Source organism: Apteryx rowi, unplaced genomic scaffold, assembly GCF_003343035.1.
Source record: "Apteryx rowi isolate R43461 unplaced genomic scaffold, aptRow1 scaffold_367, whole genome shotgun sequence".
Taxonomy (NCBI): Eukaryota; Metazoa; Chordata; class Aves; order Apterygiformes; family Apterygidae; genus Apteryx; species Apteryx rowi.
Window position 1 is genome coordinate 876,018 of NW_020450163.1, and position 27,979 is coordinate 903,996.

Below are 27,979 nucleotides of genomic sequence, written 5' to 3' on the forward strand. Positions count from 1 at the left end.
CAAAAGTGCCAAAAGCCTTTCAGTCTACAGAGTTTCCACAACTGTAACAAACCAGGAAAAGATCTCTGCAGCTATCAGTGCCCAAGATGACTGCAGGTACTCAGCATACCTAGTGCTTCCAAACCAATGCAGCTGTGGGGAAAAAAAACAAAAGCAAAAGTTTCCCTTTCACCCATTGACTTGGTGGAGTTGGCCACATCATCCAAACAAACAGGAGCTCAGCAAGCAAACAGCTGTTTAATCAAGGGATTAGCCCACTACAAACACTCACCCTTCCCAATTAAAATAGCCTTCCCCTCTTGTAAGATTGATTTGCTCCCCCCATGGGATACCTTTAGGTGTTGAATTTATTGGCCCCTCAATGCAACACCATAGGAAAAAGAGACAGCCGATTAACTTGGCAGTCAGACTGGAGGAATACTTGACATGTTAAAAACAGGACTGAAAGATAAACCTCATCACACTGCTCCAAGCCACTGTCAGCATCCTAGGATAGTTTTATATTAGTACAACATTTAACACCGCCCTCTTCTTCAGACTGCAGGATTGTATAAGCTGACAACAATTTTCCACTGAATATAAAAACAGTTTGGTTAGTGGGAGTTCTTCAGGCCTAGAGATAATACTTGAGGCTATCTGCACTTTGTCATCTCTTTATTTGAACGCTCCCAAAAGTGAACCATCCTTTGTGCTAGCCCCTGGCTGTATCGCTGCACAGCTGAACCTCAAAGATGCTACGACCAGAAGTGTATTCACTCCGCTGCAAACACTGAAGCACAGCCAGACCAAAGGATAATCTAGCCAGCATCCTGTCTCCAAGAGAGGACAAGAGCAGATGCCGAAGAACTATTATTAAAATGGGGCAGGTGTGAAGTGATACTCCCCTGGCATATTATTCCAGCTGCTCAGGGAGACTGAGCCACAGAGTTAAGGCTGTGCTTGTAAAAACCTCTGATAGAACTTTCTTCCATTAATTTGTTCAATTGCTTCCTGAATTCACAAAAGCTTTAGCATGCTTGCCACTCTGATAAAGTTTTCTATTATTCATCTACGTGCTATATGAGAAAGTATCTCCTGATGTTTGACCTACACCTTTCCACTGTTAATTTGAAGCTTCATACTTTTGTTTCAGAAGAGATTGTGAACAATCTCTCCCTACTCCGGTTCATTATTTCAATAACGATCAACTGCATAAGGTGTGAAGCAGCTGGGATCCTTGGCATCAAAAACCAACATTATCCCACTGAATTGTCACACTAGATGTAAAGCAGATAAGAACATGCAAACATACAGCTAATGGCTGAGAACAGAGTCCTCTAAATTTGAACCCCTTCTAGAGGAGCAAAGTTTTGGCCTGTAGGTTGCAGGAATGCTGAAAGATAAGAATTTATGAATATAAGTTTGGGGAAATAACCTTCACTTTCTTCTGGTCATTAGGTAGGTCAGCAGAAAAAAGCAGTGTTTTTGTTCTTATACTTCCAGAAATATAACTGGACACAAGTATACAATTTAATAAATCAAAGATGCACAGTTTTGAATTGGCAAGTTAATCCACTTTTGTAATTAAGCAGAATTTGAACTTGGCTCATTCTCCAAACCACTGGTAAGCACATGCTTTTCCAGTATCACAGGCACCCAGCTCAGGCTCACTACATTTCTCTGTGCTTTCTCAGTCACTCTCCAAGCCTTTGGAAGAAGAACACCAAGAGCTCCAGTGGAGGTTGTAAGAGCTAACAGAGCCCCCTCCTCCCCAGCCATACATGAATTTCAGTACTGGTTAGTGAGAAGATGGGATAATTGTACTATCTTAACAGAATTTATCCATTATTTACTGTAACATCAATCACTAAACTTCTCTAGAACATCTGCTTGAGTAAAGGCAGAAGACAGTGCAGCTTTAGTTAAACAAAAACATTTGCTGAGCCCCAGTATACCTTTTTATCCTTACTTTTAACCCATCATCTAAAACTGTGGAAGAGTCCCCTGCCTCCAATATGGAGAAACATAATGGTGTACATTGCTCTAGATTTAATGCTGCTGTTTAAAAAGGAGGCAATAAATATCAAATGGATAGGATAGCTGCGAGTATGCCACCAGCATAGATTGACAATTAAATCCTTCCCAACTACAAGAATAATGGGAGCATGTGCCTGGAAAGGACTTCGGGGAGCGATATACTTTTGATCTCCCTCAGCTATTTGGTCAAGGGCTCTTCTGAGAATTTGGCAGGCAGGCAGGCAATGAGATAAGCAGGTTAGCTCCTGATGCACCCTGCAGTTTAAGAGGGGACAAAGCTGCATCAACATCTGCGTGCTGCACCCAGCATTACTGAGTAGAAAGGCACAAACATTTCCAAGCCTGTGTGAATAAGAAACTACAGACAGCCCTTCTTCCAAGAATGTACTTAATCTTCAGCAACACAGAGTTAAGAAARGAGGATTCTGTTCTCCATTTTAGCAGACTGGGAAAACCAGACTGCATTAAACAGACACAGCAGCTTTCAAGTATTGCCTGTGCAGCTGTCACTGAGTAAAAAAGGAAAGTCAAACAAACACTTTATACAATTTTCATGCTCCACTGTTTCTAATATCCTCTTAAGGTCCCAGTGTGGCAAAGCACCTCATATATATCTGCAAAATTTACTTTTAGGGTTTGAAGTTCAGAATTGCTTGAAATTAAGCACAAGCTTAGGGGCACTATTAGATCAGGCTCAAATTTACATGATATTCCACATTAAAAGTTCACTAAAACATCATGTTTTCCTTGGAGAACATCTATATAGTTCTCTCTGTTCAATAAAAGTGGGTATTTCAAAAAGGCATCTTATTTCTGGATTTACTCCATATCACACATGTTAAAGGAAGTAATGGAATCATTTAGGAAACTTGGTATTTCTGCACTAGTATAGCTGGATTCCTTTTCAGAAGGCAAGATGCAGTGGGGAAGACTTAGAAAGACTGGCAACAATTGTCTTACCATGCAGAAACAGAGGAAAGAGAACCTATTACTTTTATTCTTTAAATTCCTTTAAATGTTAAACAAGTTAAGATTTTGCCATAATCCAAGGCTGCATCTCATGAGTGCTTACAAATGACAAACATTTCCTAGTAACATGAACAATAAGGACTGGCTAATAGAGAATAGAGGAAAATTATTCTTTGCAAGGATGAAGTTTAGTTTCCTTAAGCATATGGTTCAACGGCACATGGATACCAGCTTCTTTCTGGTGGCAAGAGGATCAGTAAGTAAAAATTAGGATTCCTGATGTTTTTTGAGCACCAGCGTACACCACCTTATTCAGCTGCCTTTGGCCACAATGGGTCCAAAACCTTGAAGTAAACGCCTTTCAGATCTCAGCTTCACTAATGCAGAGCACTTCAGTCATCATTTTCACAGGATGATCCCGTTCAGTTCTGTAAAAGTCATACTGACATGTTCATTGAGGACTTGGGGAGGATGACTCCTTCAGCTGAAAAACCATACTGGGCTCATTTAAACAGATCCACTATATGTATTTACTGAGCACTTTCAGTAAAACGTTGGTTAAAAGATAATATATGCTTAGTCAGCTGAAACAAATCCTAATCACCACAGTTTCAGCCTCCTGTTGTACTCCATAATCTTCCAATCACACACACCCCGTCAAAGTCACCAAGGATCCTCTCTACCTCCTGCTGTACAGAACCGTACAACTGTATCCCTATGGGTTTGGGAGTGAACACAGATGGGAAAGGGCAGAAGAAAAATGAGCATATTTTGCTTTGCACACCATTCTGCTTAGGGGTTTTCTGGCAAGTATCTTTATACATATGGCAGGCTGTTTAGCTTGTCTACAGTTAAGCCTCAACAGCTCATTGAAAAATACTGTAATAACTATATAGGAAATGGAAATCAAGACAAAAAACAAACAAGCAAGTGTAAAGCAGTCTCAAGAATTTTGCTCMTGAAAATGGCTTTACAGTGATTACTCAATAGCAACATCTGAACATCTCCATCCTGCTATTTGGGTTGAGTCAGACTCCTATTTTGCCTGGGTATGTTACCTTGTTTTCTCCTTTTGTTCTCCAGTATTTCTATGAAATTCTGGCTGCAGGTTCTGTCTGGCCAACTACCCTTATAGTCAAAAGAAAAAGGTACTTTTACAGAGTCATTCAGCTAATGTGTTTTAGGATAATCTGAATCATACCTTAGAAACATCTCTCCACTGACTATATAGCTCCCCAGGTTACTAGCTCTGCAGTGTACAGAGCCACAGTAGATGTCTACATTCAGTTCCATCCAGAGACACAAAGGTGGGATTCTTCTAACCTCACTTCAGCCAAAAATTAATCTCAGCTCATCACTGGTCTCACCCTACCTATATAATGAAAAAGAAATAGGCATTCCTTCCATTATGAGTTGAGTAGGATGAACTACCATCTGGATGTGTCCACCTCTCTCCACTAAACATTTAACTAGACTAGGCATCTAGCTTACAGGCTGCTGAAGGTCAGAGAGGGGAATACAACAGCTAAAACCTTGCTGTTACCTACAAAATTTAAGGCCAGTGCTCTAAGCTTCCAATGAACTCCACACAAACAAATCCTTCACACTTTCAGAGCTCTAGTGAACTCACTAGAGCAAACCCTAAGCACTGCATTTCTTCTAGACTGGAACACCCAACAGGATGACGGTATCATTTAAAAAAGCACCCAGAAAGAGACTTACCGAAGGAAAAAAAAAAAGGAAAAAAAACAGCAGAATGCTAATAATGAAAAATGTGTATAGAGTCTAGCGAGGTGCCCAACTAGCTGTTTCATTCTAAAAAAAATATGGAATTATAAACAGGGCTTACAGAACCCCAACAATAGGACTGCAAGATATTTCTCATTTGTAACTGCTTGTAGTTTTACAAACTTTATCCAGGAGGATATATCCTTGATGGAAATTCCAGATTGAACTGTTTTAGCAAAACTCATTCACAAGCATTTCCTCCATTTCTGAAATATGTTTTCCACACCAGGAAGTACTTTTTGCCATTCTCATTAATGTCTTCCTAAATTACATTAAGTTGAGACCCATAGAAAAACTGTCATTTGCAAATGTTCAGTAAAGAATGGCTAGAAGGTCAAACTTGCATTTCTTAAAGATTCTTTCTAAACATAGCCCACTCCAGCCCAGGGCTATGAACAAATTCTCTTCCAGTTACAATTCTGGGAACTTGCAAACCAGGCTATGACCAAGCACTGGAACAGAGAAGAAAAAGATCAACTGGAGGCAGGAGGCAACAACGCAACAAGCTGGCAAGGAAACTCAGTCAGTGGGGACTGCTGAAATTGCTTATTGCTCAAAGCTACAATTTGAGTAAAAAAAAAGTCTTGAAACCAAGGTACGATTAAGTCTGCAAAAGACACCAAACTAGGCATGACTGCCAGCACACTGAAAGATGGGAATAAAACTACAAACTGATCTTGACAAATTGGAGAAGTTGGGGGCTGGGGGTATAATTCAATAAGGACTTTCACTTAGCATCAAAATTCCCCATTAGATACACCAATAGACAAAAAGCTAATGGGGGGGTCACTTTCAGAGGGATACTGTGTTTCTGCAAGAATTATGTCTTTTTTTTAAATGATTATAAGATAGTAAAGAAAGTCTGTATACAAAGACTAAATACCAACAGAAGTGGATCTTGTTATGCAAGAGAGGAAACTGTATTGTTCTAATAATCATTTCCAGTCTTAAAACTACTACATCTATTAAAAGTCAATATTTTTCAAGCTCAGAAGCAATACCTTCTTCCAAGGTRCTTTCCAAGACAAGTTTTCAATTTCTGCTGTTTTCCTGGAGGCATATCAGAGAGAGACATGGGTAAGTATTAATATGTTAAACACTGTGGACAAAACAATTTCTGTCATGGTTTTTCTACAGAAAGATTGGCACTGTTGAGCAAAGAAATTACAGCAAAAAACATATCCAATTGATAAACACAAGAAAAAAGTTGGAATCTCTTTTGCAACCTCAGCTATTGCCGTCGCAAGAGAATAGCTACTGCAAAGGAGATTTCCTCCATCCAAGTTCCACAGCATATACCAAAATGCCTAAATTCATGATTAGATACTGAGTATGGAATGATGGTTGGAAGGAAATGCAGCAGCTATCACTAAGTATAGCTGTACTCTTATAAAGATTCAATGTAGACCAGGGCAGTGAACCTAAATCCTTGTTCCTTCTGCCACCCTACTCTGGTTATTGAGTAACAGGAGTTCAGTTTCCAGCTGTAAGACAATGTCAGTCAAGGGATGGCAAGTCACACTTCATCCAACTTTCTTCCCCTTTCTCATGGAGCACCTGTACCAGAAACTCTTCTGCAGAACCTGAGCTTACTTCCTGCAGCCCTGGCACAAAAGCATTGTCATTTCAGCCACTGTTCTCATTCTGTTACTAATGAACTGTGTTTTAAGTATTTCCTTTGTGGAAACTCTTCCAAGCCACCCAGATTCCCTTCCTTCTAAGCATATCTAAATATATCAAGTATTCTGCGCAGCTAGCTCCCCTCAAATGGAATTGCAAAGATAATATGCTCCAAAACTAACTTGAACTTTCATCTAAATTCTCATTTTGAGGATTACATTTATGGATTCACCTCTTTGAAACCAACCTAGACAAAGTCGCACATGATCTTGAAATACTATCATGGGGTGACCAGACATCACCAAAAAGCATGACCAACTTTTAGAGCATCCCCTGTGCCTCAATACTATGAAGCCTTGCCTCCATTCTGGCATTCTGCAAGCATACTTCTCACAGCCACACGAAGAAGACATTGGCCAAATTTAGCCAGGAAAAGCCAACAGGCTCCTAAAGCAGCACCAGTTTCACCCCACACCCTCCAGGAGTCTAGGACTGATTTTCTTCTGGTCATAAAAGCTACAGTCTTTGCCCTGATATTGGGCTCCTCAAACCTCACCCCGCTATTCCTATTCTATTCACTTCCAGTGATGACAGAAAAGCTGGAAATTAGAAAGCAGACAAAGTTAAAGCAACCACCACAGTTAACTTTTGTAAACATCTGTTTTCAAGCAGAATGCAAAGCGATAACATTCTCCACGTCAGGACTCCCTTTAACTCTTGTCTGCAGTGATAAATGGTTCAGCTCCACAGACAGAACTAAAAGTGGAGATAGAGTTACATCTGCTGAACAGGAGAAGCTGGGGAGACATGGGTTAATTCAGGAGAAGACAGAGGTGACCACTCTTTCCTGCTTCCTAGCCCTTTGTCAACAAAACTACCTCCTTTATGTTCTTCCTAACCGTGAAAGGCTACATTATTAGAAAAGTCTGGTCAGGCTGTCAGAACTTAAACCAAATCTCAAGATATGTTCAGCCATAATTTTGAAGGTTCTGCAAAACACATTCCCACTGTCTACAGATCAGCCTAACTTATTTTCAAACACAAGGGAGTGCAATTACCCCTTGTTTCCTATCTTCCCTGCATCTTGAAGACTGCAAATGCACTTCAAGTATTTGACTTACACAGTTAACTAAATTAATACAGCACATCTCAAACCTGGCCTCTCCAGCTTAAAGTGTGAAATAAAAAAACCTGCAAAAGCATACCATCTGTGCAAGACAGTAGAGGCAACTGAGTTTACACAGATGGGACATAACACACACTCCGTTATGTCTCTATCAACACACCAACTTTGCAAATCTGCCCTAAATAAAAACAAAATTGACAACATATTATGTTTGAGGCCAGCAGGGCTGCATACGCCTATCATGTCCTTGGCAGAGCTTGGATTGTTCTCTGCACTTTTAACAAAATACTCACTTATAAATGGAAAACTTGCTAATGTTCAACTATTCTGCTGTGTTCAAATGTCAGGAGGATTGTATTCAACTAAGTCTCCTGCAGGGATCAACTAATTGGCCATCAAATTAACAGAGATGAAGCCATAGGTTGCTTAAAACCTAGCAAGACACGACAGTCTTCTTATGAGCCACAGTAGGGACAAACACAAATCTGGTATATTTTACAGTTACATTAACTCTTTACTGACACATAAAAATAAGATTTTAAAGATGTTAATTTTTACATTAGGTGAACAACAGAGCTGAGCACATATGGAAATGCTTACCAAGCAGTTCCATTTTCTGTCCAAGCAGTCTGTAGACAAATACAATAAACAAATACAGTAAGTTATGTACACTGCAACTCAACCTACTACACAAGAACCAAAGTAGTCCCATATTTTCCTTAAAAAACAAGCTTCGTTTATTTTGTAGAAGGAGCATCTGAAAAAAGGAGGGATTAGGCAGAATAGACAAATCAGAAATAACTGTATCATAACAAGTATAGACATTGCAAAATACAATTAAAGAAGAAAGCAAGGCACCAAAGAGGAGCTGTAAGGTAAGATCATGTGTCCACCTAGCCAGGATCCTGTCTTGGCTAGTGGTCAGTAGCCAATGCCTAAGAAGAGAACTGGGCAACCATATTCCTCAACATACTTCCCCAGCCTGCAACAACTTGTACCTTAAAAATTCCATGTGCTGTCTCTTCTGTCTTAGCATTTAATAGACTTCATAGATTTTTCTTCCAAGAACGTGTCCAATTGCTTTCATGTAAACTTAGTACGAGAGTCCTGTTTCAAATACTTTCACATTCTATACATCATGAAAAGAAGCATCTCCTCCTGTTTCCTTTGAACTTTCTAGTTCCATCTGATGTACCTACTTTTTGATATGGGATTGAAGAGAAACAGGGAAAGATTGCTCATCTTTTCTTTTGTTCAACTCATTAACTACATTTACTGACACTTAGTTTTTACCTGCTTTTTTATTTTCCAATCATACGGTACCACAAGGTACTTCTACTACTTTAGATTCAACTGTCCCAAATTACTGAGATAATGCTTTGTTATTTCTCTATCCATCTCATTCCTCAAATCATCTGTGAAAGTGTTAAACAGCACAGGTCTCAAAACTCCTGTGTGACTCTAATGGTAACCTCTCTGTTATGATAATGACTATACCTATAGTTTTTCATCTTTTAAACAGTCAATAGTTTAGTAAAGAACACTCTCTTATCCCAAGAAATCTTGGTTGCCCCTTAGGAGTCTGTGGCAAAGGACCCTGTCAGAAGCTTTTTGAAAATCTGAGGGTAGTATCGCATTGTATCTGTATAGTATCTATATAGTATAGTGTATATATAGTCCATATAGTACACTGCAGGATCCCAATTCAGATGTTCAGTGAGCCTTTCAAGTCCTTGTAGATTTGTCAAGTGTAACTTCCCTTCACAAAAGACATGTTGACTCTTCTGTATTCATATAAAATTTATCCATGTCTGTTAATTCTAATCTATACTACTCTTTCAACTACATTGCACGGTACAAATACAGATTTCTTACTCTGCAGTTCCCCCAGTTCCCTCGGAACTCTCTCTCTAGTTGGCATCATACTCGCCCAACCCATTCTCTAACACTGAGGTCTTCCATAAGAGGTTGCACACAGGTGTTAATTCAATAATTTCTCCATTGGACCTCTCCATAATTCCTGGGCTCTAAATATCATCTGGTCCTTGCAGTCAGTTATAGCTCACTGTGTTCTAGAAATTTTTATTAATAGCTCAGTATAAGACCAGATCTGCTGCAGAGACCACGATGAACACAGATGCCATAAAACTCATCTGTTTCTTTCTGCTCCATCTTCCTTGAGCAATTCTTTCACACCTTAAGTCTTCAAGGGTTTTTACAAGCTTCTGGAAAAGTTTCTCATTTCCAACAGAGCTGAAAAAAGTGTTACTATTTATACTCTCTGAAAACTGTTCCTCCAAGTTTCTTGGCCAGCCTTACTGTGTGCTTTACATTTCACCTGCCAAAGTGTTAGTTCTTTTCCATCTTCCTCACTTGGTCATGACTTCAGCTTTTGGAATAATGCCTTTTTAACTTTAAAAGCCTTTCTTCCCTGCTGCTTCATGGAATAGCTTGTCTCTCTCACTGTCTGTCTCTCCCTCCCTCACCTCCCCATCTCTGTCCATCTCTCTCACTATCATTCTTGCTCCTTGCTTTTAATAGGGTGGGGAATTTGCTCTGCAATATGGTGTGGCTTATAGTCTTGTTTGCTCTTTTTACCCTTCTTCCTGCTCCTTTCATTTTCTTTTTAACAAGCTTCCCGATTCTGACGTAGTTTACCCTTTTGGAATCACTTCAGTGAAGTTTTTGGCTTCGATTACTTCTGCAAGAATGTTTAAGTACACTAGTGTTCATTGCTACAGAAGGGCCCACTGCTAGTAAAATTTTGCACTAAGTTCTGCACGATTCTCAGCGGGTGTCAAAAGTATCTTCCTTTCTTCGGATTCCCTGACCAGATGTTTTCTGAAACAGTCATTTATGATGCCTAAGGGGATTTGGGGCATTGGGGTGCCAGTTTTTTCCCCACTGTGTCTCCTACCCTAATGCTATAGGTTTCCTATCCACAAGTTTCTAAAATTTATCTTAAGGATTCTGTTCTTAATACAGTTAGGTTCCCAATTCAACTTTTAGCTTTAAGCCACTGCATTATTCCCCCACTGGTGTGAACCACTCTGCCTTTTCTATGTAGCCTATACACTGGTTTTAGGGTTCTCCAACAGATGTTTTCCTTCCATCAACTTTCTTATAGCCCTATTTAACAATCTCAAAAAAACAACATCCTAGTCTATCCACCTTATTTTTATGATTTTAGAGTCTGTGTGGACATATATACACATTTTGCCCAATTTTCTATTACTTCTCATGTCATGTCCATGATGCTCGAAGTGGCAAAAATCTGTCCAACATATGAAAATTTTCAGTGATAGTTTGCACAAAGTAAACATTCTGGCTCTAAGTTTTAGTGATAAAACAAAACAGTAGCTATATTTAAAAACAGCTGGGAGGTGTTGCTTGAATAACTATGTAATAAACTCTTGCATCAAGTGTTCTAGTGTCTTCTGTTCTGAAATTTTTCTGCCATCATTTAGACAGCCAAAGGGCTGCAGACTTGTATGACAGAAAAAAAAAAAAAAAAAAAAAAAAAACAGCAAGCGTATTTTCTACAAGGCACTACAGACAAGAGACAGGCTCTATACTGATTATATCAGCAACCAAAGGGGAAAAAGATCTTCTGGTATTTTGTTTTTTTGGTTTAACTTGCATATATTTCTGAAACACTTATAAGAATGTGACAATGTACTTAGAAATTTTTCAATAATTATTACAATTTCAATGTATCCTTGAACTTATATGCTAAAAATACACATGAGAAATGATCTGATCACAACAGTGCTTCCTAAATTTCTTGAGAGACAACACAAGAATAGTAATTTGTCACACAGAACTACATTGAAATCTGTAGCAAAAGACAGCCAATGAAATCAGTGGAGAAAGGTTGCATCAACTGGACTGAATAAGTTATTTAGATATTGAAAAACAGAAAAGCAATTATAGTTATAAACTGCTGTTGGGTTTTGTTTCCCAGCACCCAGAAACTGACCCTTGATAACTTGCCATTCTTGAAAACTGGTAGTTCAACTTTCAGGGTTTTTCTTGTTTTTTGGGGTTTTTTTTTGTTTTTTTTTAAATCAAGCTGAGTTCACTCAATTATCACTATTCATTCTACAGAAAGTGTGAAAGCTGTTAATTACTCAAGAAAGGTAGTCAGTGTTTAGCAATTATTCATCATCTAAGTACAGAAGAACTGTTCTCATTCCTTCTTGCTAGATCTTCCTTAATGAACACGTAAGTATCAAGAAAATTAATCCACAAGAAAGAAAAAGTTCTGCTCATCTCAAGATATTTTAAAATTTTGTTTTCTTTGGAACTCCTAGACCAAATGCATCACTGAGTAAAATATTCACTTTAGAACCTGGAAGGAAAGGAATAGATATAACCTTGCAAGTGATTTGCTTTCAGTACTCACTGCAAAATAACTGTGCCAGTTATTTAACCCTCACCCAAATCTTCCTCTGTTGGTCTTCATCATGATACTGATCATGTTTGACACCCCAAAGTAGCAATGGCCTTTACTATAGTATAAAATGAGCAACTCAGAGAAATTGCTGAAAACTGGGTGCTGGACATAATGTTACATACAAAATTCTTAGATCAAAGGCTAAATCCTTACAGAAGGAAAGATGAGAAAATTACCAGAAAACCCTAAAAGCATCTTAATCGGAGCAATGCTTTTAGTACTTGCTTTGGTTGAACACACACTGGTTAAACATGACAGATGACCATACAGTAGGTTATATAATGGGATTTAGGCATCAATAAGTATTTACTTAGTGCTATTGTTTCTTCAGCTGACCGCTCCCTCTTATCCTACCTCTGTTCCTGAAGCTGCTAATATTATAGAGACAAAGACCTCCTTATCATACTTACCACTGCAAGAGCACAGAAAAAAGGAAAGTGATGAAATAGTTTTTCAATTATAACATATTTCAAACCTTCAAGAAATACTACGTATTGCTCTAGATCACACCAAAGAAGCTGCAGAATCTGTCAGTTATTCAGCATTGACTCACTACTGGGGGGAAAAAAAACAAAAAAACACTACAGACCTTGCAGTTACAGATGTTTTATAGGGTTTCAGAGTATAATATCCAGCAATGAGAACAAAAGGCAAACTCCCAGGCAAGCCAAACCACCACCTTCTGTGGCCTCTGTTATGAGGCACAACCTCAAAGTAGTAACAGCAGTCTCAAGATAGTCATTTTGTCAAGTCTGAGATGTAACTGCGTGTACAGGGTACAAGCCACCACAGAACCATACCACGTGCTCAGCACAGACTTCTCTTGTTAAAAATTTAAGCTTTGATGTTTAAAGCATTTACATTTTTATTTACCAAGTCTACCAATATAACAACAAATACTAAAGGAGGTAAATTAACATAAAAATAAGGTGAGGCACAAAGCACCCTGAGCACAGGTTTAGGAGGGAGGGAAAGTGTTTACATCATCTTCCAGAGTCAGTTGAAAGAATTTTCGATGTTAGGGACAATATGGCCCAAGGGAAATAGTAATGGGAGAGAAAAATTCTTTCACCTCTGGATTGAAATCCAAGTTAGGGTGGTAGCAGCCAAAAACCATTAGCTTAACATCTGCTAGCTGTTTGGTAACCCATGTGAAGTGAGTTATATTCCTTAGTGTCCACATCACAGTCACATTAATTGGCACCATGTTGGCAATCTAAACAGAGAGGTTAAAGTCTGAACATACAGCAAGCATGAACTACAGGATTAGCTGACTTCAGTTTTGAGTACATATGTCACAAATTATACATGTTTAGTATATGTAACTCCATCTAATTGCCCCATCATCCTGTTTTGCCCTCAAAAAAAAAATCATAAATCCAAGCAAACCAGCAAGCTGTCAGCATTCCCTTGTCAAGCATACAGTTTCTGAATTAGTAAGACACATGTTTAATTTCATTACTATTCAGAGTGCTTAAGCAATTGGTTAAGTTTTAAGCAAAATACTGTACYGTAAAGAGTATAAGCTAAAGTGTTTGAATAATAGGTGCCAACATCCACACAAAAAACACTTTAAATCTTGTTTAAAAAAAAAATCTGAGGTTAGCTCAAAAAAGCAACAGTCTCACTTGGAATGCAGTAACAGTATAGTCTCACAAATCCTAAACAAGCCTCTTTTGGTCTTTCCTTCTGCAGTTTCCCAACAAAAAAAGTGCAAAGGAGCAAAGCTGACCTAAGAGCAAGACACATTAGCTTTTAGAAACTAATTTTTTTTTTCTCTTAACTAAGGCACAGGTATTTTTAAACTAAGGTGCAGCATAAAGCAATCATCTCACAATAAATAGCTGCAAAAGAAAATGGATTATTCATATCATCTGAATACAGCAACATAAAAAATAGCCTAAACTATGAAGGAGAGAAATTCATTTTACAGTTTAGAAACTTTTCCTGATGTTTACACATCACTTCAGTTTAAAGAACTGCTTATGATGGGAACATGATGAAAGCTGTTGAGCATGAAAGAAGATCTAAATGAAGCCAAAAGAAGCATCTTAGCCAGAACTCGATCAGAATACAGAGACAGATAAGTCAGTTTGGAAAGGACTTCTGGAGGTCTCCAGTCCAATGCCCTGTTCAAAGCAAGGCCAACTACAAAGTTGGATATGGTTGCCCAAGAATATGTTAGATAAAAGCACAACATAGTGCAATACTCTGCAAAAACCACAAATAAAGAAATTGTTCATACTAGTGGAATGCCCCTTTCATTTACTACTGCTCTGGGAAGATTCAAATTCTAAGATGTTTCGAAAAAAAGTAATTGCTGCTACAGCAGCCATTAAGAATAGCAGTCATCTGAAGAAAAAACAAATCTGATTTGAACATTCATCATTATGAAGGTTTGGAAAACTTAACCTGGTAGAAAGGAGATTTAAGGACAGGACACAGTCAGAGAGCTTAAGCAGTATAATTCTCCCAAGTTCCATGTTTTATTTTATGTTGGAAAGGTATGCTCAGCCCTCCTAAGAAAGAAACGCAGGCAGCGACAAAWGGCCAGGCTGCAGGAAAACAAACAAAATCCCCAGTACGTCTGCATTCCACAGCCATGTTCAAAGGGTTGGGTTTTTTCTTTTTACGCAAGAAAAATTTGCAGAGTTAACACGCAGAGGTTCTGATAGTATCTAACTTGCCTTAGAGATGAACAGTCTGCTTCTTTTAGCACAGGCTCTAACCATCCTCTGGCTTAATCGTCCTGACAATCCCTGACCAGTTTTTCTGCTGAAGGATGCCTGCCAGTTCATAAAGTCTGCACACACACTGCTATAGATTTTGTGTTCTTTCAAGAGCTTTCCACCAAGGGACCTGTCTGATATAGCAAGACCATTCCTTCCACTGCCAGGCCTGCTATCTGGTTCAGGCAGCAAGGAAAAAACTTACTTTTCCTATCACTGACTGCCAAGCTTCTAAGGTAGATCTTTTCTTTGCTCTATTCCATAGCCTTTATATGTAGGATAGAATCATGCCACCTTTTTTAAAATGCTAGACAAATTTCTTCTRGCTGAAAACACAGTATTTTCTTCTTTTCACATCACTGTAAATAATTATATTGACACTTGAGRTGAGATCTGCTGTGCTGACATCAGAAGGAGAATTAAGGGAGACTGTGATAGCTGCCAGCAGTTCAATACAAACTGAAACTAGCACCAAAGAGACAGATATTATAAGTGTTCTGCCTTTGACTGCATGCAGCCCACCAGGCTGCCAGTTTAGGATGGACAGAAGTACGCCTTCAGAACCAATTCATGATGCTACAGGAATTAGCTGGGTAAAAAGAGCCAGGTAAAGGTTATAATCAAATGATTTAAGTGAACTGCTTTATTGAACAGCTCTAACATTCAGTTATGAACCCTCATATAGATATCAAGTGAGCCTTGCTACTCAAATAAATGTTTTCATACAAAACAAGTATAGAAATAATGCCAAATTCAGTTTACTGAGAATAATTCTCCTCCATTTGGAAAACAGGAGAGGTCCAAGAAAGAACTCCTTCTCTGCAGGGGAGGGTGGCAGGCAGGCAGGAAATGTGAATTACATACACCTCTGGAAAAGGCCTCCTTTAAAAAAAGGAAGGAAATTAGCGTTAAGTAAAAAGAGTACATTTAGCATCACTGCACAAGCTGGGAAGAAAACCTTGGAAACCCTAGCTAAAGATAATGCTGCCTCCTCCTGTCACTGTTGGGCTTTCCAGTCATTAGGAAGGGGAGAGGCGAAAGGGCCATTTTTCACTCTTTCATTTACAGYACCACTTTGAAGTTACCTGCACAGAGTCACTGTTTGATGGCCACCTCTCTGTATGTCATTCTATGCTCTTCTGTAATAGGGTTATTAAAAAAAACATGTGTTTTTGCTTTTTTGCTTTTTTTTTTTTAAGGATAACTCATAACTGAGCAAAGACAAAGGCTCTGTTGATACAACATGTGGATTAAATCTAAAAGGAGAAAGAAAGCTGTTCTATTAAACTGACAGTTCTGCACAGAGGGCTTATATCTAAACTAGTATAATATATCAATAGGAAAGATTTCTGTTTGGCTGAACCAACCATTATTTAGGCACAGAATAAGAGCACTTTAAAATTACTCTGGATACTGTACATAAAAGGATCTCTTCAGTTTTGTTCTGTTTTCTTTTGTTTTAAGTATATCCCCAAAGTTTTGCATTTGCTTAAAAACACTTACTTTTTGGCACTTAGATCTACTCCAAGTCAGCCAGCCAGAACCACTGGGCTCTTAGCTAAGCTGCTCCTACTGAAAAGAGTTGCTTACTCCATTTGCATTATTGCATTAGGCAGAGGACTGGTCTAAACTTATGCTTTCCCCTATTAAATTCCTCGCCTGTGTTTTTACAAGTGCATGTTCTACTCCTTTCCCTAACTTCTACTAGTAGAGTCTTTTTCACACTTATTTAAGCAGAAAGTACTCTTCAGTCGTTGCTACCCACCAGACAGCAACTTGGCCTGCAATGTCTGAAACCAACGGAAAAGCCTGTCATATCAGAATCTCAATCCTGAGGCAGGCTAACAACAGAGAGGTGCTCAAGAAACTACAACCACAACTCCAGCCCCCAAAATACTGCCAAAAATTATGCATTTGTTCTCCAGATCCCAAAAGGACAGGCCGTTGCTGATACACATTGAAAAACAARGACTTGGCAGAACATTTGAAGCACAACGCTGATAATAACTGCAAGACCGAGAACTGCAGCAGTCTTTTTTAATAAAAATCAGATGGTACCTGGAACTGATTACAGAGCTAAAGCAAGGATGAGACTAGCATCCATTAATGACATTTAATACATCATGCCATGAAGATGGCATTGGCTAACCAATGGGAACACATCACCACACAACTCCAAATAGTCTTCAAAGAATGATGAAAACCAAAATGTAAATTGTCAAAAAAATAAACTTTCAGTTCCATATAAATGTTCTGTGCGAAAATATTTGTAGGAGATGCTACTCAGCACTGGAAAAAAGTATTGCATAAAAGCATAATGGAGCTCCTTATCAGCACTTTCTGTAGATGTCACTTGCTGCAAGATTATTATTTTTTTTAGAACACCCAAACATTCCGCGTGGTAAAGCACATGACAGGGCATCAACATATGAGCTGAGTATAACACTGAGGGGGTGAAGATTTTAGCTGAACCTTCTGTCATTAAAAATGTCACTCCTAATATCACTTACAGAAATCACAAGGGATGAGCTCTTCAAAACCCTTAAAAATATAATCTCTAGCCCCACAGATGAAAATGCTTTAGGCATGCTGGGTTTTTTTTCTACCATTTCTACCTTAAATTCCATTTGCCAGTAAGGAAAATAAAACTTTCCTCAGAAACAAGAGCTGATGTAACTATACCGACACCATCCCTGACCAACCTGCCTTGCATTCTGCCATAGCTTAAGCTCACTGAAACAATCCAGGCGGGCCACACAACAGCTCATGGATCTGGTCTAGTCTGCTGACTTCGCCCCAGAGAAGCTGTTGTTGCCACCCACACGAGGTGGTATGAGATTGAAAGCGTACAGACTATGGTGCCTGCATTTAGCCCAGTTCTTATAGACTTGAGCTCTTGTGTTGATGTATGGTGTAAAGATAGCACCGGAAGCATGCCTCTTAAGTTGCCTGTGACTGACCACACACTAGGTACATCAGTCACATTTCCTTGCCAGCATACATGGAGGCCAAGCCCCAAACTTAAAGGGCAGTTCTCACCTCTAAAAAGGTAGGATTCACCACTTCAATATACATTTAACATTTTGTCCTCCACAGAAGGCGGCTACCACTAGACCAAAGCTCAGTAAGTGCAGAAGATCAGATCTTTAAAGCAACTTGGGATTTACAAGCTTCTTAAACCCTGTCCCAAAGAGGGGAAAAGACAAAACAAACAAAAAATTATTTTGCAAAGATACCTAGCCAAGACCTTACTGAAAGGGAAAGCATGCTTCTGCTGCTCACCTCATGCCAATCAACTGCCTTATAGTCTGCTGGAGGCACTCCAGAGTGCTTCTCCCCACAGCTCAGCAGCTATCCACATGGTATCATGTCTCAGCTGAGCTCCTGCTACCTACCTCCTCATGTACCCTCTTACTGGGATGGACACAGAAGGACTCCAGGGCAGGAACATCTCAGTCTTCCTTCCTTCCTTACCCAAGGAACCACCCTTTGCTGACAAGGCTGACAAGCTCTGCTGGTAGAAGAGAAAGGGAAGATGCAAAAGGAGACACAAGCTAGGAGAAGAAAAAGATGGCATAAGCACCGCATTTTTCTTATTCTGTTTTAATTTTGGTCCCTTGTGGCCATTAGGAGTTCATAGAAGCACTACATAGTTCTTTAAGATACCAAGCAAAAAAATGAAATTCTGGCTATAGCACAGAATCTGGTTTGATAAACTCCGTTTGTCAGTGTCACCATCCATAAGCCACAGATGATAAAGCTGTCACCTCTCAGAGATACGAAGCTAAACTTTGCTAGAAACGACTGCCAGTCTCAGCTGGATGGAATATTTTCCAGGAAGGAGAACATGGTCAGGCAACCAGAGAACTGGTTTCTGTTCATAGATCTGTTACTGCCTGATTCTGTGACCTTAAGCAAGCCATATCCCTACTTAATACCTCTTTTCTCATCTTTGAAAAGCACATGACCACCACTGACAAGTGGCTACACAGAATTCAGCTACTAGTAGAAATGCTAAAACAGAAATGGAAATTTAAAGGCTAAGCAAAGCAAAATATTGAAACTGAGCTTTATGCTACATAGGCATAGTTCCAGTACAGGAAACATGCCCTTCAGTTTAGCCAAGCCTATCCAGCATGGGTATGATTCAGTGTTAATTGCTCAGAAAAATGTGTCAAGTTACACCAGTTTGGCATGCTTTTTTAAAGGCAAAACAAGGTATGTTTTAGAAAAAGTTAAAATTATGTTTACAGACAATCTGACTCCTGTATATAAAGAATGCTTCTCTAGACAAAAAAACAAACATCAAGAAAATTCAAAAATAATGCAAATGACCTGGCTCTATAATCTTGCCCAAATAAAAAAAGCACCAAAGAAGTTGAGCAATAATCATGGTTTTAAATCTGACTTCCCTGACTCCTGTTTTGTTCAATATATTAAATATATTTCACAAATTCTAACACACTTCAGATTTCAAAGCACACTTACATATATTGCTTAATTCTCCCAAGGTAAAAATCATTATGCTTTTTCACAAGGAAAGTGAAAGAACACACAATAAAGCAATTTGTCAAAGGCACAGAAGGAACTGATGTAAGGGCTGGAATTGAAATCCAAGAGTTTCTGAAGTCTTCTGAAGCAACTTATCGTTTCTGAAGGATTTTTAAGAATATGATGGTAGCCATACAAAAAAAAACAGTTCCCAAACGAGCACACATCTAGAATCAAGGTGGTTGATGGGGTAAAGGCCATGAAAAGCAGGTTATTTAAACAAATTATTCCACAGTTGGAAAAGTATGGTGAATTATCTAATAGATTGCTGCTATCTTCCATATACAACACAAGCATTAGATCAGCCCACATTATAGTCAATCTTGTCTGCTGCTAGCATCCTAAAACAGATTACGCTATATACTTCACTGTCTCAGGCTTTAGACTTTCTACTCTGGAGCAGCAAATTAATAACTAGATTTCCATCAGTACTTTTTTTTTCCCCTTTGAACAGGATGTGGTGAACACTGTCCAAAAGAGCAGTCTCACTACATGTTATTAAAGAGTGCCCTCTAACGAAGCCAGTTTCATTTCACAATGCGTACAAGAGAGACTAGAAGAAAATGAAATGAGACTTTCCAGACACTTCTCATTAAATGCCACACTTTGTTTGCATTTGAACAAATGGGAAAAACATATCATATAAACTAAATGGCAAATGTTCCTACACAGATGCTTTGGATTTCCTTATATTATGCAGACCCTCATTGGTACATATCTTGGTAGGCAGTGGTACTAAAGAGAAAGATGGGAGAAGACACAGTTCTCCTATGCTGAAAGAAGAAACAATAGTGAACCAGATGAGGAAAAAAATGGGTTAGAGAATCTGACATGCAAAACAAAGCTCAGGTCCCTAAGCCATTAACCCAGTGCTACTGTTCCAAGATAAACTGAGTTCTTTGCAATTTATCATATCTGTAGAAAACTGCAGGGTAACTTTTCCATGTGGGATGTAGTTAAATCAGCCTTTAAAAAACAAGTAAAAAACACAAATGAAGTTCACAAATCAAAGTGAAATCCTCATAAGTCTATTTGCTAATACATTGCTGTAGCATAAAAATAATGCTTTGATGGGATGCCTTCTTTTAAGAGTGGTCACACAAAGTACAATGATGAAACAGTATCTGCTACAAGTTTGTACAACCGGTACTTGCTCTATGGTCAAGTTCACTTTCACCTATCTACAAAAGCACAATACACTAATAAAATATCCTACAAACACAATACAGTTGTATCACTTTCAGAGAAAGTTCATATGGAAAAACTGATATTGTTTCTCAGAACAGAAACCAGTTTTAATGATCATGATGTCAAATTGTCAAAATAACACTGTTCCACTTATTGATCTACCTACAAATATCCACTGAGGCTAAAGCTTCTCAGTGTGGGGGTCTGAGAAGTGATGCCAGCCTAAGCAGTTGCTGCCCTCTCCCTCCCACCCGTTTTGCACCAAGGCACCCTGTTCAGTTGTCCCCCAAACACCCAGACTACAGGCATACGGTGAAAGAGATCAAACAAGTGACCAAAATTTTAAAAAAAAAGTTTCTAAAAGCCCAGACAAGACAGAGACTATAGAAAGGGGCAGGAACTCCTTAAAAGTGTACTGCCCCCCTATTGTCAAACTACACTTTTAAACAGACTCAGGTCCAGAGGCAGCAAACTTACCCCCAAAGGAGGATGTGAACGTATTATTTGCAGAATGATGTCTGGGCAATTCCCCTGTGATCACCGATCTGCAAGGAATCAAACAGGCCTGTTAACATCTACAGCTTTTTGTTCGCTTACCAACACAACACCTAAGTTCCACTGAAGCAATCTTAATTTAAGTAAGCACTTAAGCACCTATTTAAGTGTCATCTTGGAAAGACGTGGATTCAAGTAAACACTTAAATGTTTTCTTGAACTGAGACCTTACATACTTACCAACATTTTTACTTCTTGCTAAACATCTTTACTGTAAAGATCACATGACTAAGAGTCACAAAAGACTAACAAAAACAATACAAAGACATTATAAAACATTCTTAATAGAACCATTGTCCTATTCCACAGATTAGCCATTTTGACAAACAGAACATCAGGAAATCTCCACTCCCATTCATCTGAATAGACTATTAGCAACAATTGCTTACAAAACCAAAAAACAATGAAGTTTTCAACTACTTGCCTACTAAAAACCTGCTTTGAATTCTGGAACTGCAGCTATTTATCATTAAAAGCAAAATTGCACTCCCTATTTCAAAAAGCTAAACCAATTTCCCTTCTTTTGTAAGGGTATGAGATTTCAGTCCCCAAGGAATACTTTCCAAAAATGTACAGACAATTGTATAATCTAAGAAAACCCATGTGGATCAATTTTATACAGCAAATGTTTCCCAAGCAGTGCAAAGTTCTTCCTGTGCTTTCTCCCACATTTTCAAACATTCCTCCAAGTACTGTTATTTTCCAGCCAACTTTTTTTCCCTGACATAACAACTTATTCCTCGAGGAGGTTCAGGCAGAGTTTGACATTAAAAAGATCAGCAGTAGATAGACAGTGTCCTGGATGTTTTTAAAAAGGGATTTTTTTTGTGAACACATAACCTGAACAAGTCAATGAAACTGCATCAGATTCAAAAATAATAATCAAGTGCCTTCAGAACCATACAACAGAAAGTTTCAGTACAGAAAGAAGATTTTAGAAAAATGTAAGATCAAGTAAAAGCAAGAATTGAAAGTTAAAATATTTTGCAACCTAAGCTATAATGGCTGGTACCAGAAAAATCACATCCCTGTGATTTTTTTTTTTTTTTTTAAGTATGATAATGAATACAGTTATTAACCGAGAAGAGGCAATTCACACATGACAAAGGTTTAAAATAGTGAAATCCAATGAAGGATACAGTGCATCCTAGCAACTAAATAGCACAGCTACACGCATAGCTATCAGGGTAACTCCTTGTACTGTAAAGTATTCTGCTTTTTGAAGGAAGCATCAGCAACAACCAAAAATAAATTGCATTGTAAGGGTATAGCGAATCCTGAAACAGAAAAAAATGAAGCATTATTTTAATCAGAAAAGAACCATCTAAAAATGACAGTAGCCACACACTTAGACTTAACTTGAAATCCGTATATACTCTTGGCGCAACTGGAGAAGCAACAAAAAGGGAAGGAACATATTTAAACACCAGCCTCTTCTCGCTCCACCTTGGGAGCATACAACAAGAATCATCATAATGTTAAGCTTAGCAACATGCACTTAGTAAAATAAACAGGAGACAGATCTCACCTACACTGATAGAAGTCTGCAGATATGTTTTGTCAGTAGACTCAACAATGGTTTAAGACTGAAGTAACAAGTAGAAAACCTGGCTTCTGTACCACTACATAAAAATAAGGAGTTGACACTCCTTTTTCTTTGAAAGCTACCATCACTAGCAGTGGCATATAAGACCTCTAGGACTAGCGATTCCTAGCTCTATATCAAGACACCAATGTTACCCTTGCTTTATACATCCATTTCAGAACGTGTTCCAGCACCATTGCTGTTTAAATGTTTATACAACATGAATTAGAACTTCTTTCCTTTCCTTATTTCTTCCATTATTTATGTTTACATTTTCTTTATTAGCAACTCCCTTCTCCTTCCAAATCCCCATTATTACAACTTTAAGTAGGGCTAATGCACAACTTAGTGCCAGTGTGATATATTACTCAGAGAGTGAATGGACTGTTATGTTTTATAGGTGATGGGACAGAAGAGGCGTTTTAGCTTTTTCTGGTATGACCAGATTCTGAAATGCTTCATCTTTTATTAGCTTCATTGGTCTACCTATGAAACAAACTCAGAGATGGTTGAGTTTTCTCTGTAGGAATAATTAATAACACAGGATTTTTTCCAACCTTATATAGAAGTTTATTTGAAAATAGCAATTACGTCCACCCTCAAACCAGCCTAATTCTACTTACAGCCAACACCAAGGACTATGCTCAAAGTGTTATCCCAAGTGAGTGGCAAAGTTGAGACAAAAGTTATTAATTATATGGCTTGAGTTTTCTTGCTTGATTTTTATCTGCAGATCATAAAGCACTACTTGCCCAAAATCATCCAACAGGGAATTAGCAGAGCTGGGAAAGAATACACTACTTGATCTCAAACAGTTGGACAACACACTCACCTTCCAGGCCCCAGTTATGCCATTTGGTCATGTTGCAACATCAAAACCACATGTGGGATCGCAAAAGAAACAGACTTATTTTCTGGGAAAACAGCTTTCCAGCCTTCTCTCCTGATACAAATCTAACTGGAATTTCTCTTCAGCCCTCCCTGATCCAGTGCAGACTCTCTCTCCTCCATTTTCTACCTCAAGAATTTTTCAAGCTTTTCTCTCTCCCTCAAGAATTTTTCAAGCTTTTATCACTAACTTCTACCACAGCTCTTCCTACACTACATTAATTTACTAGACATTAGTTCAATTAAAAGATGAAAATGGGAAACATCAAGATGTTCAGTGCTCAGTGTATCTCGTTTCTGTCAATTCTACTCCTTTCACACACTTTGCCGGTTCTTTTTGTCATCCCTCCCTCCAGTGTGTGCAATTAGAACAGGCAGCTGCTTGAGCAGGCTATCATTATTTGGCTGTATAGTATCAAGCATACTCAGAGACTTGCAGAAGAATATGAATTATTTTAAAGCCATTGGCATAGAACACAAGCTCAGTAATTAGCTTTCGAATCAAATTATTGAAACTTGGTTCAAGAGAAGAGCACCTTTAGGAACTCCAGTAAATGTCAAACTGTTTCTCATATAGCTCAGAGGCGACCTGCGCTTCAGAGGCTCTGCTAGCGGGACATTGCTGCTGCGTACTCCCTACCCTTCATCCCCTCTCCTTCCAGAGGACATCACTTCACACATAGGCAAGTATTTAATGCAAGTTGGACTAATGTTACTTTATCACATGAGCAACTGTTTTGGTTCTCAGAGAGTACAAACTCATAGACCCTGCTCCTTTTACAGTTTTTACCAACTGTAAGCAGAGGTATCACAGAATCACAGGACGCTTGAGGTTGGAAGGGATCTCTGGAGATCATCTAGTCCAACACCCCCTGCTCTGGCATGGTCACCTACAGCAGGTTGACCAGGACCACATCTAGTCTGGTTCTGAATATCTCCAAGGATGGAGACTCCGCAACTTCTCCGGGCAACCTGCTCCAGAGCTCTATCACCCTCACATTAAAAAAAGATTTTCCTCATGTTCAGCTAGAACTTCCTGTGTTGCAGTTTGTGCCCATTGCCTCTCATCCTGTCACTGGGCACCACTGAGAAGTCTGGCCCCATCCCAACAACATCCTATGTCCCCATATCTGCAACCTCTGCATTAAGATCTGAGCTGTAACATAAAAGAGCTTCCTTGCATAGTCTAACAAAGAGAACTCACCACAGTGCTGAGAACAATCCCTCACTTCTCCCTTTCACTCCTCTCCAAGCTGACTTTGGAGCACAACAGAAATTACATGTTTCGCTTTGCAAATTCATATTTACCATGGCTCATACTAATGACCAATGCTACAAAATGTTCCTTTTCCTGGGACAAAAAGTAATGTTGTGTTTAGCCTCTCTGAACTGTGCGCTCTGCGCATCCCATGTTGGTCCAATGCAATTTCATATGATGAGCGTATCCAACTCCCACAATAAAGAGAGCCGAGTGTGCTGCAACTGCTAAACTGTAAGGGTCAACAAAATTTTGTGCAGGTGAATCTGTTATGATTACTTCTAATAGAATTACTGCCTCAAACGCTCCAAAAAGATTTTTGATAGATTGACTTGTATTCCAGAATATATTTTGCAGTTCTTCTCTACACACTAAAAATTCTGATTATCCCTGCTCTACTTGCTTGTGCATGAGCAAGTGCAGGTGAGTGAGAAAAAAGTGGCACAACTCATGGATTTCAGTGATTCTTGTGCCAAAAATATGACACGTGGCCTTGAGCAARTCACTGTTAGTTACACTGTTCATGGAAACACAGGAGACTTTTTAACAGTCATAATTTCAGAGTTAGAGGCCAGGGTGAGTCAACAGATCCCCTAGTTGAGCCCATCATCCAATACCCTTTTACAAAACCTACCAACTGAAAGCACTATTATTCTGTCAAAACAGTAAATTGAGACAGAGATCCAAGATCCATGTATGAGAACCTGATGAGATGAAACAAGTGCCCAGAAAGCCCTAGCATGAAGATTACTCTTGCTGAAGATGAAAACCTTGTATAATGCCTTAACAATCCATCCTGGGTGAAAATCCCTTCCTGACCTCATATCTGGCTCCAGCTTCTAACATGAGGAAGATGTAGTAAACTGACAATGAGGAATGGGATTCTCTGAACTAGTACTACATGCTGTTTTGCCCAACTCAGCAGCTAAACKCTGATGTTTTAAAAAATAGTGAAGAAATGCCCTACCTTTGACTAATTCTCCTCTAAAGAATAATAAAAAAAATCCTTCCTAAGCCCTGCAAAGCATCCAAAAGCACAAGACTAGTTAGTTATCTTAATTTAAAACTATATCYCTTTTAAGCAAGACAGAAATTCTGCTATTTCTGCAGCCAAGCAAAGAGGATGAACAAGCAGACTAAGAACCACAAATCTCCAGAAGGGTTACTTAACCTCACTGACTTCCCCCAAACCACAGGGACACCCTTGTACCAGTAAGCTTCCTGAATATCCAGGTTTAAGCCTTTCTTGTAAAATGTTATCTAGTTTCAGCTTAAAGGCCCCAAATAACGCAGAGCCTTTAACCTCTCCCGTAAACTACCCCTATAATTAGCCTCCATCACTGCTAGGAAATTGTATCATGTTTAAAAGAATTTTGTGTAGCTTTGACTTCCAGTTACCGGATCTCATTATATCTTTGTTGAGAAGACTGAAAATACTCCACTATCAGATAACTTTTTCACAGGCATGGATTCCCACAGAGTGACTGAGTCACTTCTTGACCCTCTTCTCTTGGATGTGCCTGAATAAATTGAGTTGATCAAGTCTTTTTTTTTTTTTCCATGCCTTGTTTTCCAGACACAGAACATTTTTGTGGCCTCTTTCGAGCGCTCCAGTATTTTCACATCCCACTTGAAGAGCTACTGTAACTGGACATTGTGTTCCAGTAGCAGTTCTAACAACACTGTACACACAAACATGAAAACTTCAATTTGATTCTATTAAATAAATAAAATCAGCTCTTTTCCCACAACACTTAAGTTGTGATGCAACTAAATCCCACAAGTCACTATCTAAGAGTTTCCTACTGTACAGAGGTAGCAGTATTGGCTTCTGGACTTAACACGTTCCTCTTCACTATATTAAGAATCTTCCTATCCTTGAGACCATTTAACCAGGAGGCTCAAACCACACTATGGCAGTAACATCTCTGTCACTGACCATCCCCCCAATCCATCATCAGTAAACCTTACCAGCAAAGATTATAGATTATCTTTTCTATAATTTAAGTCAATCATTAAGACATATTAGTATTTGAACAAAGAACTGGTAAGTAGCAGATCCGATTAGAAATAACCCACTCATTTACGTCTTCCTGTTAATAATTAAGATGCAAGATTTGGTCCTAAGCTCATTCTTAAGTTTTGCCTTAATGCTATATAACAGTACCTTCATTTAATCAAAATGTTATATCATACTAAGTCAAATTCCTCTGAAAATTTCAAGTATGCAATAGTAACTGTATTAACAGTTGACTTGCTTAACCAGATCTTGTAATCCTCTCCAAAGAAAGGACACCAGGTTTGTTAAAAATGAGCAAATAAAAATAAAACTCCCACACAACTTTTTCAACGGCATATGTTTGGCCTTAAGGTCTACAAACATTCACTGTGTTTGCAGTATCCAATTATATACAAAGTTTTAATTTGTTCATTTTATTTTTCACCTGCAACTGATATCAGGTTAAGAAATCTGTACTTTCTTTCTAAAGAACACTTCATCTTCCTACATACAGGAACATATGCAGTACTTCTAATCCTACCCCATCTTCCCCCAGTTTTCTAAAGTGTTTAAAACCAGTGACAGGGATTTCAACTAATTTATTTAAATGGGAGTCTTTTAGTTCAAAAAGACAACACTTACTCCTTCATTAAAAACAAACTCACTGTTCTGTCTCCACCACATGAAAAACAGTAGGATATCTGACCCAGATACTGTGTAAAGGTTAATAGCAACATGGAAAATATAAACACTTAATAGGGTTACCAGTTCCATCTTGCATTTTTTCCTACTTATATTTGAAAAAATGTGTTGCCTATAACATGACTGCCATGAGTTCCTTTGACTTGCATTGGTAACTTAGAATTCATTCCAATTATCTGTAATTATATGTAAGTAATGTAATTTAATACTTTAACTATGTAAAAATTATAAAATACATAATTATTTGTAATTATGAACTTGTAACTTCCACTCACTATCCATTTCCATCCTATATACATTACACCTGATCATTGCTTCCCAGGGTTTTTTGTTTTTTTTAAACTAAGGAGGCCTTTGGGCCCAACAGTTTTTTCCCACCCACACCTGCAATTAGAGCTGACTGTGCACCCTTGAAAGACTCTGTTTTTCACCAGCATTTTTCCCCAAAACATAAAAAGTTCTATGTTCCTACTAAGGCAAAGTTCTATGTTCCTACTAAGGCAAAGTTCTATGTTCCTACTAAGGCAAAGTTCTATGTTCCTACTAAGG

At 38.6% G+C, this 27,979-nt stretch overlaps 1 protein-coding gene across 3 annotated transcripts in view; it reads right to left on the reverse strand.

Annotated features, from left to right (window-relative positions):
- EXD3 (exonuclease 3'-5' domain containing 3) overlaps positions 1 to 27,979 on the reverse strand; it is a 334,835-nt gene that overhangs the window by 305,499 nt on the left and 1,357 nt on the right. For all 3 annotated transcript variants that reach the window (XM_026073353.1, XM_026073352.1, XM_026073355.1), the window contains exon 2: positions 20,921 to 20,988. The gene's annotated coding sequence lies outside the window, so the exon portion shown is untranslated. The remainder of the gene's footprint in view (positions 1 to 20,920; positions 20,989 to 27,979) is intronic.